The sequence below is a fragment of the Somniosus microcephalus genome, unplaced genomic scaffold (assembly GCF_052327205.1).
Source record: "Somniosus microcephalus isolate GS21.2 unplaced genomic scaffold, FLI_Smic_1.0 unresolved_chr3, whole genome shotgun sequence".
Classification (NCBI taxonomy): domain Eukaryota; kingdom Metazoa; phylum Chordata; class Chondrichthyes; order Squaliformes; family Somniosidae; genus Somniosus; species Somniosus microcephalus.
The window spans coordinates 37,405,557-37,422,288 of record NW_028225181.1 but is presented as its reverse complement, the minus strand read 5'-3'; positions in this window follow the sequence as shown (position 1 = coordinate 37,422,288).

Below are 16,732 nucleotides of genomic sequence, written 5' to 3'. Positions count from 1 at the left end.
TGACCATTCCCAGGTGTGTGTCCAATCACGGTCCCGGGGTTTGACTAGTCCCCGGGGATTGACCATTCCCAGGGGTGTGTCCGTTCATGGTCCTGGGGTTATGATTGTTCCAGGGGTTTGAGCAAGCCAAGGGGTGTGTCCAATCATGGTCCCAGGGCTTTGACGGGTCCTGGGGTTTGACCATTCCCAGGGGAGTGTCCCATCATGATCCCAAGTCTATGACTTGTCCTGGGGTTTGACCATTCCCAGGTGTGCGTCCATTCATGGTCCCAGGGCTTTGACCGGTCCTGGACTTGACCATTCCCAGGGGTGTGTCCTATTATGGTCCCGGGATTTGATTGGTCCCGGGTTTGACAATTGCCAGGGGTGTGTCCAATCATGGTCCCAGGTTTGGATTGGTCCCGGGGTTTTACCATTCCCAGGGGTATGTCCAATCATGGTCCCGGGTTTTGATTGGGCTCGGTGTTTGACCATTCCCAGAGGTGTGTCCGGTCATGGTCCCGGAGTTGGACAGGTCCTGGGGTTTAACCATTCCCAGTGGTGTGTCCAATCCTGGTCCCATGGTTTTGACCAGTCCCGTGGTTTAATTGGTCCTGGGGTTTGGCCATTCTCAAGGGTGTGTACAATCATGGTCCTGGGGATTGACTGGTCCCGGGTTTTGACCGTTCCCAGGGGTTTGTCCAATCATGGCCACGGGGTTTGATTGGTCCCGGGGTTTGACCATTCCCAGGGGTGTGTCCGATCATGGTCCCAGGTTTGGATTGGTCCCGGGGTTTTACCATTCCCAGGGGTATGTCCAATCATGGTCCCGGGTTTTGATTGGGCTCGGTGTTTGACCATTCCCAGAGGTGTGTCCGGTCATGGTCCCGGAGTTGGACAGGTCCTGGGGTTTAACCATTCCCAGTGGTGTGTCCAATCCTGGTCCCATGGTTTTGACCAGTCCCGTGGTTTAATTGGTCCTGGGGTTTGGCCATTCTCAAGGGTGTGTACAATCATGGTCCCAGGGTTTGATTGGTCCCGGGGTTTCATCATTCCCAGGGGTGTGTCCAATCATGGTCCCAGGGATTTGACTGGTCCCCGGGGTTTGACCATTCCCAGGGGTGTGTCCGATCATGGTCCTGGTGTTTGACCGGTCCTAGGGTGTGTCCGTTCATGGTCCCGGATTTGACCTCTCCTGGGGTTTGATTGGTCCTGTGGTTTCACCATTCCCAAAGGTGTGTCCAATCATGCTCCCGAGGAGTGATTGGTCCCGGGGTTTGAAAATTCCCAGGGATGTGTGCAATCATGGTCCTGGGGATTGACTGGTCCCGGGTTTTGACCGTTCCCAGGGGTTTGTCCAATCATGGCCACGGGGTTTGATTGGTCCCGGGGTTTGACCATTCCCAGGGGTGTGTCCGAACATGGTACCAGGGCTTTGACCGGTCCTCGGGTTTGACAATTCCCAGGGGTGTGTCCAATCATGGTCCCAAATATATGACTGGTCCTGGGGTTTGACCATTCCCAGGTGTGCGTCCATTCATGGTCCCAGGGCTTTGACCGGTCCTGGACTTGACCATTCCCAGGGGTGTGTCCTATTATGGTCCCGGAAATTGATTGGTCCCGGGTTTGACAATTGCCAGGGGTGTGTCCGAACATGGTCCCAGGGCTTTGACCGGTCCTCGGGTTTGACAATTCCCAGGGGTGTGTCTGATCATGGTCGCAGTGTTTGACTCGTCCCGGGGTTTGACCATTCCCAGGGGTGTGTCCGAACATGGTACCAGGGCTTTGACGGGTCCTGGGGTTTGACCATTCCCAGGCGAGTGTCCCATCATGATCCCAAGTCTATGACTGGTCCTGGGGTTTGACCATTCCCAGGTGTGCGTCCATTCATGGTCCCAGGGCTTTGACCGGTCCTGGACTTGACCATTCCCAGGGGTGTGTCCTATTATGGTCCCGGGATTTGATTGGTCCCGGGTTTGACAATTCCCAGGGGTGTGTCTGATCATGGTCGCAGTGTTTGACTCGTTCCCGGGGTTTTACCATTCCCAGTGGTATGTCCAATCATGGTCCCGGGTTTTGATTGGTCCCAGTGTTTGACCATTGCCAGAGGTGTGTCCGGTCATGGTCCCGGTGTTTGACTGGGCCCCGGGATTTTGACCATTCCCAGGGTTGTGTCAAATCATGGTCCTAGAGTTGGACAGGTCCTGGGGTTTAACCATTCCCAGGGGTGTGTCCAATCATGGTCCCATGGTTTTGACCAGTCCAGTGGTTTGATTGGTCCCGGGGTTTGACCATTCCCAAGGGTGTGTACAATCATGGTCCCAGGGTTTGATTGGTCCCGGGGTTTCATCATTCCCAGGTGTGTGTCCAATCATGGTCCCAGGGATTTGACTGGTCCCCGGGGTTTGACAATTGCCAGGGGTGTGTCCGATCATGGCCCTGGTGTTTGACTGGTCCTAGGGTGTGTCCGTTCATGGTCCCGGATTTGACCGGTCCTGGGGTTTGATTGGTCCTGGGGTTTCACCATTCCCAGAGGTGTGTCCAATCATGGTCCCGAGGAGTGATTGGTCCCGGGGTTTGAGCATTCCCAGGGATGTGTGCAATCATGGTCCCGGGGATTGACTGGTCCCGGGTTTTGACCATTCCCAGGGGTTTGTCCAATCATGGCCACGGGGTTTGATTGGTCCCGGGGTTTGACCATTCCCAGGGGTGTGTCCATTCATGGTCCCAGGGTTTGAATATTCCCGGGGTTTGACCATTGCCAGAGGTGTGTCCAATCATGGTCCCGGGGTTGATTGGTCCTGGGGTTTGACCATTCCCAGGGGTGTGTCCAATCATGGTCCCGGGGTTTTATTGGTCCCGGGATTTGATTGGTCCCGGTGTTTCACAATGCACAGCTGTGTGTTCGAGCATAGTCCCAGGGATGTGACCGGTCCCGGGGTTTGTCCATTCCCAGGTGTGTGTCCAATAATGGTCCCGGGTTAATATGGTCCAGGGGTTTGACCATGCCCAGGGGTGTGTCCAATCATGGTCCCAGTGCTTTGACCGGTCCCGGGGTTTAACCATCCCAGGGTTGTGTCCAATCATGGTCCCAGGGCTTTGACCGGTACTGGGGTTTGACCATTCCCAGGGTGTGTGTCCGATCATGGTCCCGGTGTTTGATTGGTCCCGGGGTTTGCCCATTCCCAGTGGTGTGTTCGATCATGGTCCCGGGTTTTGATTGGTCCCCGGGGTTTGTCCACTCCCAGGGTTGTGTCCAATCATGGTCACATGTCTTTGACTGGTCCTGGGGTTTGACAATCCCCAGGGGTGAGTCCAATCATGGTCCCGTGGTTTGATTTGTCCCGGGGTTTGATTGGTCTCGGGGATTGACCATTCCCAGGGGTGTGTCTGATCATGTTCCCAGTGCTTTGACCGGTCCCGGGGTTTGTCCATTCCCAGGTGTGTGTCCAATCATGGTCCTGGGTTTAGATGGGTCCTGGGGTTTGACCATGCCCAGGGGTGTGTCCAATCATGGTCCTGCGGTTTGACTGGTCCTCGGGTTTGACCATTCCCAGGGGTGTGTTCAATCATCGTTCCAGGGACTGATTGGTCCCGGGGTTTGACCATTCCCAGGTGTTTCACCAATCATGGTCATGGGGTTGGATTGGTCCCTTGATATCACCATTCCCAGGGGGGTTGTCCGATCATGCTCCCAGGCTTTGACTGGTCCTGGGGCTTGACCATTCCCAGGGGTGTGTCCAATCATGGTCCCAGGTCTTTGACCCGTCCTGGGGTTTGACAATTCCCAGGGGTGTGTCCATTCATGGTCCAAGGGCTTTGACCTGTCCTGAGGTTTGACCATTCCCAGGGGTGTGTCCATTCATGATGCCAGGGTTTAGATAGGTCCCGGGGTTTGACCATGCCCAGGGGTGTGTCCAATCATGGTCCTGGGGTTTGACTGGTCCTGGTGTTTGACCATTCCAAGGGGTTTGTCCATTCATGGTCCCAGGGCTTTGATCGGTCCTGGGGTTTGACCATTCCCAGGTGTGTGTCCAATCATGATCCTGGTGTTTGATTGGACCCGGGGTTTTTGACATTCCCTGGGGTGTGTCCAATCCTGGTCCCGGGTCTTTGACCTGTCCCGGGGTTTGACCATTCCCCGGGGTGTGTCTGATTATGGTCCTGGGCTTTGATTGGTCCCGGTGTTTGATTATTCCCAGGGGTGTGTCCGATCATGTTCCCAGGGCTTTGACTGGTCCCGGGGTTGGACCATTTCCAGGGGTCTGTCCGATCATGGTCCCGGTGTTTGATTGGTCCGAGGGTTTGTTTGGTCCCTGGGCTTGACCATTCCCCGGGTAGTGTCCAATCATGTTCCCAGGGTTTGATTGGTCCCAGAGTTCGGCCATTCCCAGGGGTGTATCCAATCATCGTCCCGGCGTTTGATTGGTCCCGGTGTTTGACTATTCCCAGGGGTGTGTCTGTTCATGATCCCAGGTTTTGTTTGCGTGCTGGGTTTCACCAGTCCTGGGGTTTGAATGGTCCCCGGGGTTTTATTGGTCCCGGGATATGACCATTCCCAGGGTTGTGTCCAATCATGCTCATGGTGTTTGACCGGTCCCCGGGGTTTGACCATTCCCAGGGGTGTGTCCGATCATGGTCCCAGTTTTTGACCGGTCCTGGGGTTTGACCATTCCCAGGGGTGTGTCCGTTCATGGTCCTGGGGTTATGATTGTTCCAGGGGTTTGAGCAAGCCAAGGGGTGTGTCCAATCATGGTCCCAGGGCTTTGACGGGTCCTGGGGTTTGACCATTCCCAGGGGAGTGTCCCATCATGATCCCAAGTCTATGACTGGTCCTGGGGTTTGACCATTCCCAGGTGTGCGTCCATTCATGGTCCCAGGGCTTTGACCAGTCCTGGACTTGACCATTCCCAGGGGTGTGTCCTATTATGGTCCCGGGATTTGATTGGTCCCGGGTTTGACAATTGCCAGGGGTGTGTCCAATCATGGTCCCAGGTTTGGATTGGTCCCGGGGTTTTACCATTCCCAGGGGTATGTCCAATCATGGTCCCGGGTTTTGATTGGGCTCGGTGTTTGACCATTCCCAGAGGTGTGTCCGGTCATGGTCCCGGAGTTGGACAGGTCCTGGGGTTTAACCATTCCCAGTGGTGTGTCCAATCCTGGTCCCATGGTTTTGACCAGTCCCGTGGTTTAATTGGTCCTGGGGTTTGGCCATTCTCAAGGGTGTGTACAATCATGGTCCCAGGGTTTGATTGGTCCCAGGGTTTCATCATTCCCAGGGGTGTGTCCAATCATGGTCCCAGGGATTTGACTGGTCCCCGGGGTTTGACCATTCCCAGGGGTGTGTCCGATCATGGTCCTGGTGTTTGACCGGTCCTAGGGTGTGTCCGTTCATGGTCCCGGATTTGACCTCTCCTGGGGTTTGATTGGTCCTGTGGTTTCACCATTCCCAAAGGTGTGTCCAATCATGCTCCCGAGGAGTGATTGGTCCCGGGGTTTGAAAATTCCCAGGGATGTGTGCAATCATGGTCCTGGGGATTGACTGGTCCCGGGTTTTGACCGTTCCCAGGGGTTTGTCCAATCATGGCCACGGGGTTTGATTGGTCCCGGGGTTTGACCATTCCCAGGGGTGTGTCCGAACATGGTACCAGGGCTTTGACCGGTCCTCGGGTTTGACAATTCCCAGGGGTGTGTCCAATCATGGTCCCAAATATATGACTGGTCCTGGGGTTTGACCATTCCCAGGTGTGCGTCCATTCATGGTCCCAGGGCTTTGACCGGTCCTGGACTTGACCATTCCCAGGGGTGTGTCCTATTATGGTCCCGGAATTTGATTGGTCCCGGGTTTGACAATTGCCAGGGGTGTGTCCGAACATGGTCCCAGGGCTTTGACCGGTCCTCGGGTTTGACAATTCCCAGGGGTGTGCCTGATCATGGTCGCAGTGTTTGACTCGTCCCGGGGTTTGACCATTCCCAGGGGTGTGTCCGAACATGGTACCAGGGCTTTGACGGGTCCTGGGGTTTGACCATTCCCAGGCGAGTGTCCCATCATGATCCCAAGTCTATGACTGGTCCTGGGGTTTGACCATTCCCAGGTGTGCGTCCATTCATGGTCCCAGGGCTTTGACCGGTCCTGGACTTGACCATTCCCAGGGGTGTGTCCTATTATGGTCCCGGGATTTGATTGGTCCCGGGTTTGACAATTCCCAGGGGTGTGTCTGATCATGGTCGCAGTGTTTGACTCGTTCCCGGGGTTTTACCATTCCCAGTGGTATGTCCAATCATGGTCCCGGGTTTTGATTGGTCCCAGTGTTTGACCATTCCCAGAGGTGTGTCCGGTCATGGTCCCGGTGTTTGACTGGGCCCCGGGATTTTGACCATTCCCAGGGTTGTGTCAAATCATGGTCCTAGAGTTGGACAGGTCCTGGGGTTTAACCATTCCCAGGGGTGTGTCCAATCATGGTCCCATGGTTTTGACCAGTCCAGTGGTTTGATTGGTCCCGGGGTTTGACCATTCCCAAGGGTGTGTACAATCATGGTCCCAGGGTTTGATTGGTCCCGGGGTTTCATCATTCCCAGGTGTGTGTCCAATCATGGTCCCAGGGATTTGACTGGTCCCCGGGGTTTGACAATTGCCAGGGGTGTGTCCGATCATGGCCCTGGTGTTTGACTGGTCCTAGGGTGTGTCCGTTCATGGTCCCGGATTTGACCGGTCCTGGGGTTTGATTGGTCCTGGGGTTTCACCATTCCCAGAGGTGTGTCCAATCATGGTCCCGAGGAGTGATTGGTCCCGGGGTTTGAGCATTCCCAGGGATGTGTGCAATCATCGTCCCGGGGATTGACTGGTCCCGGGTTTTGACCATTCCCAGGGGTTTGTCCAATCATGGCCACGGGGTTTGATTGGTCCCGGGGTTTGACCATTCCCAGGGGTGTGTCCATTCATGGTCCCAGGGTTTGAATATTCCCGGGGTTTGACCATTGCCAGAGGTGTGTCCAATCATGGTCCCGGGGTTGATTGGTCCTGGGGTTTGACCATTCCCAGGGGTGTGTCCAATCATGGTCCCGGGGTTTTATTGGTCCCGGGATTTGATTGGTCCCGGTGTTTCACAATGCACAGCTGTGTGTTCGAGCATAGTCCCAGGGATGTGACCGGTCCCGGGGTTTGTCCATTCCCAGGTGTGTGTCCAATAATGGTCCCGGGTTAATATGGTCCAGGGGTTTGACCATGCCCAGGGGTGTGTCCAATCATGGTCCCAGTGCTTTGACCGGTCCCGGGGTTTAACCATCCCAGGGTTGTGTCCAATCATGGTCCCAGGGCTTTGACCGGTACTGGGGTTTGACCATTCCCAGGGTGTGTGTCCGATCATGGTCCCGGTGTTTGATTGGTCCCGGGGTTTGCCCATTCCCAGTGGTGTGTTCGATCATGGTCCCGGGTTTTGATTGGTCCCCGGGGTTTGTCCACTCCCAGGGTTGTGTCCAATCATGGTCACATGTCTTTGACTGGTCCTGGGGTTTGACAATCCCCAGGGGTGTGTCCAATCATGGTCCCGTGGTTTGATTTGTCCCGGGGTTTGATTGGTCTCGGGGATTGACCATTCCCAGGGGTGTGTCTGATCATGTTCCCAGGGCTTTGACCGGTCCCGGGGTTTGTCCATTCCCAGGTGTGTGTCCAATCATGGTCCTGGGTTTAGATGGGTCCTGGGGTTTGACCATGCCCAGGGGTGTGTCCAATCATGGTCCTGCGGTTTGACTGGTCCTCGGGTTTGACCATTCCCAGGGGTGTGTTCAATCATCGTTCCAGGGACTGATTGGTCCCGGGGTTTGACCATTCCCAGGTGTTTCACCAATCATGGTCATGGGGTTGGATTGGTCCCTTGATATCACCATTCCCAGGGGGGTTGTCCGATCATGCTCCCAGGCTTTGACTGGTCCTGGGGATTGACCATTCCCAGGGGTGTGTCCAATCATGGTCCCAGGTCTTTGACCCGTCCTGGGGTTTGACAATTCCCAGGGGTGTGTCCATTCATGGTCCAAGGGCTTTGACCTGTCCTGAGGTTTGACCATTCCCAGGGGTGTGTCCAATCATGGTGCCAGGGTTTAGATAGGTCCCGGGGTTTGACCATGCCCAGGGGTGTGTCCAATCATGGTCCTGGGGTTTGACTGGTCCTGGTGTTTGACCATTCCAAGGGGTTTGTCCATTCATGGTCCCAGGGCTTTGATCGGTCCTGGGGTTTGACCATTCCCAGGTGTGTGTCCAATCATGATCCTGGTGTTTGATTGGACCCGGGGTTTTTGACATTCCCTGGGGTGTGTCCAATCCTGGTCCCGGGTCTTTGACCTGTCCCGGGGTTTGACCATTCCCCGGGGTGTGTCTGATTATGGTCCTGGGCTTTGATTGGTCCCGGTGTTTTGATTATTCCCAGGGGTGTGTCCGATCATGTTCCCAGGGCTTTGACTGGTCCCGGGGTTGGACCATTTCCAGGGGTCTGTCCGATCATGGTCCCGGTGTTTGATTGGTCCGAGGGTTTGTTTGGTCCCTGGGCTTGACCATTCCCCGGGTAGTGTCCAATCATGTTCCCAGGGTTTGATTGGTCCCAGAGTTCGGCCATTCCCAGGGGTGTATCCAATCATCGTCCCGGCGTTTGATTGGTCCCGGTGTTTGACTATTCCCAGGGGTGTGTCTGTTCATGATCCCAGGTTTTGTTTGCGTGCTGGGTTTCACCAGTCCTGGGGTTTGAATGGTCCCCGGGGTTTTATTGGTCCCGGGATATGACCATTCCCAGGGTTGTGTCCAATCATGCTCATGGTGTTTGACTGGTCCCCGGGGTTTGACCATTCCCAGGGGTGTGTCCGATCATGGTCCCAGTTTTTGACCGGTCCTGGGGTTTGACCATTCCCAGGGGTATGTCCAATCATGGTCCTGGGGTTTGACCATTCCCAGGGTTGTGTCCGATCATGGTCCCATGGTTTGACCGGTCCTGAGTTTTGGCCATTCCCAGGGCTGTGTCCGATCACAGTTGCCGGTGTTTGACCAATCCCAGGGGTTTGACTGGTCGCGGGGGTGTATCCGATCACAGTTTCGGGTGCTTGATTGGACGCAGGGGTTTGACCGGTCCCAGGAGTTTGACTAATTCTGGGGCTTTGATTGGTGCCCGCGGTTTGATTGGACACAGGGGTGTCTCTGAACATGGTCCAGCGGGTTTGACTGGTCCGCGGCATTTAAACATTCCCAGGGGTATGTCCGAACTTGGTCCCAGGGTTTGATTGGTCCCGGGGTTTGACCATTCCCAGGGGAATGTCCAATGATGATCCCAGTGTATGATTGCTCCCGGGGTTTGACCATTCCCAGTGGTGTGTCCATTCATGGTCCCAGTGTTTGAATGGTCCCGGGGTGTGACCTTTCCCAGGGGTGTGTCCAATCATGGTCCCGGGGTTTGATTGGTCCCGGGGTTTGACCGTTCCCAGGGGTGTGTCCGACCATGGTTCTGGGGTTTGATTGGACCCGGGGTTTGACCATTCCCAGGGGTGTGTCCAATCATGGTCCCGGGGTTTGACTGGTCCCCGGGGATTGAGCATTCCCAGGGGTGTGTGCAATCGTCGTCCCGGTGTTTGATTGGTCCCGTGGTTTGACCATTCCCAGGGGTGTGTCCGTTCATGGGCCTGGGGTTTGATTCGTCCTGGGGTTTGAGCAATCCAAGGGGTGTGTCCAATCATGGTCCCAGGGCTTTGACTGGTCCTGGGGTTTGAACATTCCCAGAGGAGTGTCCAATCATGGTCCCAAGGATATGACTGGTCCTGTGGTTTGACCATTCCTAGGTGTGTGTCCAATCATGGTCCCAGGGTATGACCTGTCCTGGGCTTGACCATTCCCAGGGGTGTGTCCTATCATGGTCCCAGGTTTTGATTGGTCCCGGAGTGTTACCATTCCCAGGGGTATGACCAATCATGGTCCTGGTGTTTGACCGGTCCCAGGGGTGTGTCCGTTCATGGTGCCGTGGGTTGACCGGTCCTGGGGTTTGATTGGTCCTGGGATTTGACCATTCCCAGGGGTGTGTTCAATCATGGTCCTGGGGTGTGATTGGTCCCGGGGCTTGAACATTCCCAGGGCTGTGTACAATCAAGGTCCCGGGGATTGATTGGTCCCGGGGTTTGACCATTCCCAGGGGTTTGTCCAATCATGGCCATGGTGTTTGATTGGTCCCGGGGTTTGACCATTCCCAGGGGTGTGTCCGAACATGGTCCCAGGGCTTTGACCGTTCCTCGGGTTTGACAATACCTAGGGGTGCGTCTGATCATGGTCGCAGGGTTTGACAATCCCGGGATTTGAACATTCCCAGGGGTGTGTCCAATCATGTTCCCAGGGTTTGATTGTTCCCAGGGTTTGACCATTCCCAGGTGTGTGTCCAATCATGTTCCCGGGGTTGATTGGTCCTGGGGTTTGACCATTCCCAGGGGTGTGTCCAATCATGGTCCCGGGGTTTTATTGGTCCCGGTGTTTGATTGGTCCCGGGGTTTCACCATTCACAGTGGTGTGTCCGATCATAGTCCCAGTGTTATGACCGGTCCCGTGGTTTGACCATTTCCAGGGGTGTGTCCGATCATGGTCCCAGGGATTTGACTGGTCCCCGGGGTTTGACCATTCCCAGGGATGTGCCCGATCATGGTCCTGGTGTTCGACCGGTCCCAGGGGTGTGTCCAATCATGGTCCCGGGGTTTTATTGGTCCCGGGGTTTGGTTGGTTCCGGGGTTTCACCATTCACAGTGGTGTGTCCGATCATAGTCCCAGTGGTATGACCGTTCCTGTGGTTTGACCATTTCCAGGGGGTGTCCGATCATGGTCCCATGTTTAGATTGGTCCCGGGGTTTGACCATGCCCAGGGGTGTGTCCAATCATGGTGCTGTGGTTTGATTGGACCTGGGGTTTGACCATTCCAAGGGGTGTGTCCAATCATGGTCCCGGGATTTGATTGGTCCCGGGGTTTGACCTTTCCCAGGTGTGTGTCCGATCATGGATCCGGGGTTTTATTGGACCCGGTGTTTGACCATTCCCAGGGGTGTGTCCAATCATGGTCCTGGGATTTGATTGTTCCCCGGGGTTTGACCATTCCCAGAGGTGAGTCCATCATGTTCCCGGGGTTTGATTGGTCCCAGGGTTTGAATTTTCCCAGGGGTGTGTCCAATCATTGTCCTGTGCTTTGATTGGTCCTGGGGTTTGATCAATTCCTGGGGTTTGTCCAATCATGGTGCCAGGGCTTTTACCGGTCCTGGGGTTTGACCATTCCCAGGGGTCTGTCCATTCATGGTCCCAGTACTTTGACCGTTTCTGGGGTTTGACCATTCCCAGGGGTGTGTCCAGTCATGGTCACAGTGCTATGACTGGTCCTGGGGTTGACCATTCCTAGGCGAGTGTCCTATTATGTTCCCGGAGCTTGATTGGTCCCGGGGTTTGACCGTTCCCAGAGGTGTGTCCTATCATGGTCCTCGGGTTTGATTGGTCCCGGGATTTGACCATTCCCAGGGGTGTGTCCAATCATGGTCCTGGGGTTTGATTGGCCCCGGGGTTTGACCATTCCCGGGGTGTGTCCAATCATGGTCCCAGTGTTTGTTTCGTCCCGGGTTTTGACCACTCTCAGGGGTGTGTCCGATCATGGTACCAGGGATTGTTTCATCGCGGGGTTTGACCGGTCCTGGCGTTTGAATCGCCCCCAGGGTTTGATTGGTCCCTGGTTTTGAACATTCCCAGGGTTGTGTCCGATCATGTTCCCGGGGTTTGATTGGTCCTGGGGTTTGACCACTCCCAGGGATGTGTCCGTTAATGATCCCGGGGTTTGATTGGTCCCGGGGTTTGACCATTCCCAGGGGTTTGTCCAATCATGGCCACGGGAATTGATTGGTCCCGGGGTTTGACTATTCCCGGAGGTGTGTCTGAACATGGTCCCAGGGTTTTGACCGGTGCTCGGGTTTGACAATTCCCAGGGATGTGTCTGATCATGGTCGCAGTGTTTGACTAGTCCCGGGGTTTGACCATTCCCAGGGGTGTGTCCAATCATGGTCCCAGGGTTTGATTGTTCCCGGGGTTTGATCATTCCCAGTGGTGTGTCCAATCATGGTCCCGGGGTTGTTTGGTCCTGGGGTTTGATCATTCCCGGGGTGTGTCCAATCATGGTCCCGGGCTTTTATTGGTCCCGGGGTTTGATTGGTCCCGGGGTTTCACCATTCACTGCGGTGTGTCCGATCCTAGTCCCAGTGGTATTACCGGTCCCGTGTTTTGACCATTTCCAGGGGTGTGTCCGATCATGGTCCCAGGGATTTGACCGGTCCCAGGTTTTGACCATTCCCAGGGGTGTGTCCAATCATGGTCTCGGGATTTGATTGGTCCCGGGGTTTGACCATTCCCAGGGGTGAGTCCAATCATGGTCCCAGGTTTTGATTGGTCCCAGGGTTCGATTGGTCCTGGGGTTTGCCCTTTCCCAGGGGTGTGTCTGATCATAGTCCCAGTGCTTTAAAGGTCCCGGGGTTTGACCATTTCCAGGGGTATGTCTGCTCATGGTCCCAGGGCTTTGACTGGTCCCTGGTTTTGACTGTTCCCCGGTGTTTGACTGGTCCCGGGGTTTGTCCATTCCCAGGGGTGTGTCCAATGATGGCCCGGGTTTAGATTGGTCCCGGGGTTTGTCCATGCCCTGGGGTGAATCCAATCATGGTCCAGGGGTAAGATTGGTCCTGGGGTTTGACCATTCCCAGGGGTGTGTCCAATCATGCTCCCAGGGCTTTGGCCAGTCCCGGGGTTTGGCCATTTGCAGGGGTGTGTCCAATCATGTTCCCGGGTTTAGTTTGGTCCCAGGGCTTGATATGTCCTGTGTTTTGACCATTCCCAGGGGTGTGTCCGAGCATCATCCCGGGGTTTGATTGGTCCCCAGGGTTTGACCATTCACAGGGGTGTGTCCAATCATGGTCCCAGGGCTTTGACCGGTCCTGGGGTTTGACCATTCACAGGGGTGCGTTCAATCATGGTCTCGGGGTTTGATTGGTCCTGGGTTTTGACCAATCCCAGGTTTGTGTCCAATCATGGTTCCAGTGTCTGATTGCTCCTGCTGTTTGATCATTCCCTGGGGTGTGCCCAATCATGGTCTGAGTGTCTGATTGGACCCGGGGATTGACCATTCCCAGGGGTGTGCCCAATCATGGTCCCAGGCTTTGACTGGTCCCTGGTGTTTGACCATTTCCAGGGGTGTGTCTGATCATGTCCCCAGGTTTTGATTGGTCCCGGGGTTTGACCATTCCCAGGGGTGTGTCCAATCATAGTCCCGGGATTTGTTTGGTCCCAGGGGTTTGACTATTCCCAGGGTTGTGTCAGATCATGGTCCCGGAGTTTGATTGGTCCTGGGGTTTGACCATTCCCTTGGGTGTGTCTGATCATGGTCCTGTGGTTTGATTGGTCCCGGGGTCTGACCATTCCTAGGGGTGTGTCAAATTATGGTCCCGGGGTTTAACCGGACCCCGGGGTTTGACAATTCCCAAGGTTATGTCCGATCATAGTCATGGGGTTTGACCGGTCCTGGGGTTTGTGCACTTCCAAGGGTGTGTCCGAACATAGTCCCGGGTTTTGATTGGTCCTGGGGTTTGACAATTCCCAGGCGTGTTTCCAATCAGGGTCCCGGGTTTGACCATTTCCAGGGGTGTGTCCGATCATGATCCCGTTGTTTGATTGGTCCTGGGGTTTGACCATTCCAAGTGGTGTGTCCAAACGTGGTCGCGGTGTTTGATTGGTCCCGGGGTTTGACTATTCCCAGGGATGTGTCCGATCATGGTCCCAGTGTTTGATCGGTCCCAGGGATTGACCATTCCCAGGGTTGTGTCCGATCATGGTCCTGGGGTTTGATCGGTCACCAGGGTTTGATCATTCACAGGGATGTGTCCAATCATGGTCCCAGGGCTTTGACCGGTCCTGGGGTTTGACCATTCCCAGGGGTGTGTCCAATCATGGTCTCGGGGTTTGATTGGTCTTGGGTTTTGTCCAATTCCAGGAGTGTGTCCAATCATGGTCCCAGGGCTTTGACCGTTCCTGGGGTTTGGCCATTCCCAGGGGTCTGTCCATTCATGGTCTCGGGGTTTGATTGGTCCTGAGGTTTGACCTATCCCAGGTTTGTGTCCAATTATGGTCCCAGTGTCTGATTGCTCCTGAGGTTTGACCATTCCCTGGGGTGTGCCCAATCATGGTCCCAGTGTTTGATTGGTCCCGGGGTTTGACCATTCCCAGGGGTGTGTCCAATCATGGTCCCAGAGTTTGACTGGTCCCTGGGGTTTGACCATTTCCAGGGGTGTGTCCGATCATGGCCGCAGGGTTTGATCGGTCCCGGGGTTTGACCATTACCAGGGGTGTGTCCAGTCATAGTCCCGGGATTTGATTGGTCCCAGGGGTTTGACTATTCCCAGGGTTGTGTCAGATCATGGTCCCGCAGTTTGATTGGTCCTGGGGTTTGACCATTCCCTTGGGTGTGTCTGATCATGGTCCTGTGGTTTGATTGGTCCCGGGGTCTGACCATTCCTAGGGGTGTGTCAAATCATTGTCCCGGGGTTTGTCTATTCCCAGGGGTGTGTCCGATCATGGTAACGTGGTTTGATTGGTAACGGGCTTTGACCAATCCAAGCGGTGTCTCCAATCATGGTCCCGATGTTTGATTGGTCCCGGGGTTTTACTATTCCCAGGGGTGAGTCCGATCATGGTCCCGTTGTTTGATTGGTAACGGGGTATGACTAATCCACGGGATGCATCCAATCATGGTCCCGGGGTTTGATTGGTCCCGGGGTTCGACTATTCCCAGGGGTGTGTCCGATCATGGTCCCAGTGTTTGATTGATCCCGGGGTTTGACCATTCCCAGGGGTGTGTCCGAACATGGTACCAGGGTATGTTTGGTTGCGGGGTTTGACCAGACCCGGGGTTTAATTGGTACCCAAGGTTTGATTAATCCCGGGTTTGACCATTCCCAGGGGTGTGTCCGATCATGGTTCCATGGTTTGACCGGTGCTGGGGGTTGACCATTCCCAGAGGTGTGTCCGATCACAGTTAAAATGGTTTGAATGTTCCCAGGGGTTCGACCTGCCCCGGGGGTTTAACTCGTCCCAGGGCTGTGTCCGATCACAGTTCCGGGTCTTTATCTGGACGCGCGGGTTTAACCGGTCCAGGGGCTTTGACTGGTACCGTGGATTTGAATGGTCCCCACAGTTTGATTGGTCCCAGGGGTGTGTCCGATCATGGTCCCAGGGTTTGATTGGTCCCAGTGTTTGACCATTGTCAGGGGTGTGTCCGATCATGGTCCCATGGTTTGAGTTGTCCCGGTGTTTGACCATTCCCAGGGGTGTGTCCAATCATGGTCCCAGGGCTTTGACTGGTCCTGGGGTTTGTCCATTCAATGGGGCGTTTCCGAACATGGTCCCAGTGTTTGATTGGTCCCAGGGATTGACCATTCCCAGGGGTGTGTCCGATCATGATCCCAGGGTTGAGTGGTCCCGGTGTTTGTCGATTCCCAGGGGTGTGTCCAATCATGGTCCCAGGGCTTTGACTGGTCCTGGGGTTTGCCCATTCACAGGTTTGTGACCAATCATGGTCCCAGTGTTTGATTGGTCCCGGTGTTTGACCATTCCCAGGGGTGTGTCCAATCATGGTCTCAGGGTTTGATTGGTCCCGGGGTTTGACCATTACAAGTGGTGTGTCCAATAATAGTCCCAGGGTTTGATTGGTCCCGGGGTTTGACGATTCGAAGGGGTGTGTCCAATCATTGTCCCAGTGTTTGATTGGTACTGGAGTTTGACCATTCCCAGGGGTGTGTCCGATCATGGCCCCGGGGTTTGATTGGTCCCGGGGTTTGACCATTCCCAGGGGTGTGTCTGAACATGGATACGGGGTTTTATTGGACCTGGTGTTTGACCATTCCCAGGGGTGTGTCCAATCATTGTCCAGGGGTTTGATTGTTCACCGGGGTTTGAACAATCCCAGGGGTGTGTCCATCATGTTCCCGGGGTTTGATTGGTCCCAGGGTTTGATCATTCCCAGGGGTGTGTCCAATCATGGACCCTGGGTCTGTTTTGTCCTGGGGTTTGACCATTCTCAGGGTAGCGTCCAATCATGGTCCCAGTGTTTGTTTGGTCCCGGGGTTTGACCATTCCCAGGGGTGTGTCCGATAATGGTCCTGGGGTTTGATTGGTTATGGGCTTTGACTATTCCCAGGGATGTGTCCGATCATGGTACCAGGGTTTGTTTGGTTGCGGGGTTTGACCAGTCCCGGGGTTTGAATGGCTCCGGGGTTTGCTTGATCCCGGGGTTTGACAATGCCCAGGGGTGTTTCCAATCAGGGTCCCGGGGTTTGACCATTCCCAGGGCTGTGTCCGATCATGGTCCCGTGGTTTGATTGGTAACGGGGTTTGACCAATCCAAGGGGTGTGTCCAATCATGGTCCCGGTGTTTGATTGGTCCCGGGGATTTACTATTCGCAGGGATGTGTCCCATCATGGTCCCAGTGTTTGATTGGTCCCGGGGTTTCACCATTTCCAGGGGTGTGTCCAATCATTGTACCCGGGTTTGTTTGGTCGCGGGGTTTGACCAGTCCCGGGGTTTGAATCGTTCCGGGGTTTGACCATTCCCAGGGTTGTGTCCGATCATGGTCCCGGCGTTTGATTGGTCCTGTGGTTTGACGATTCCCAGGGGTGTGTCCGATAATGGTCCCGGTGTTTGATTGACGACATGGTTTGACCATT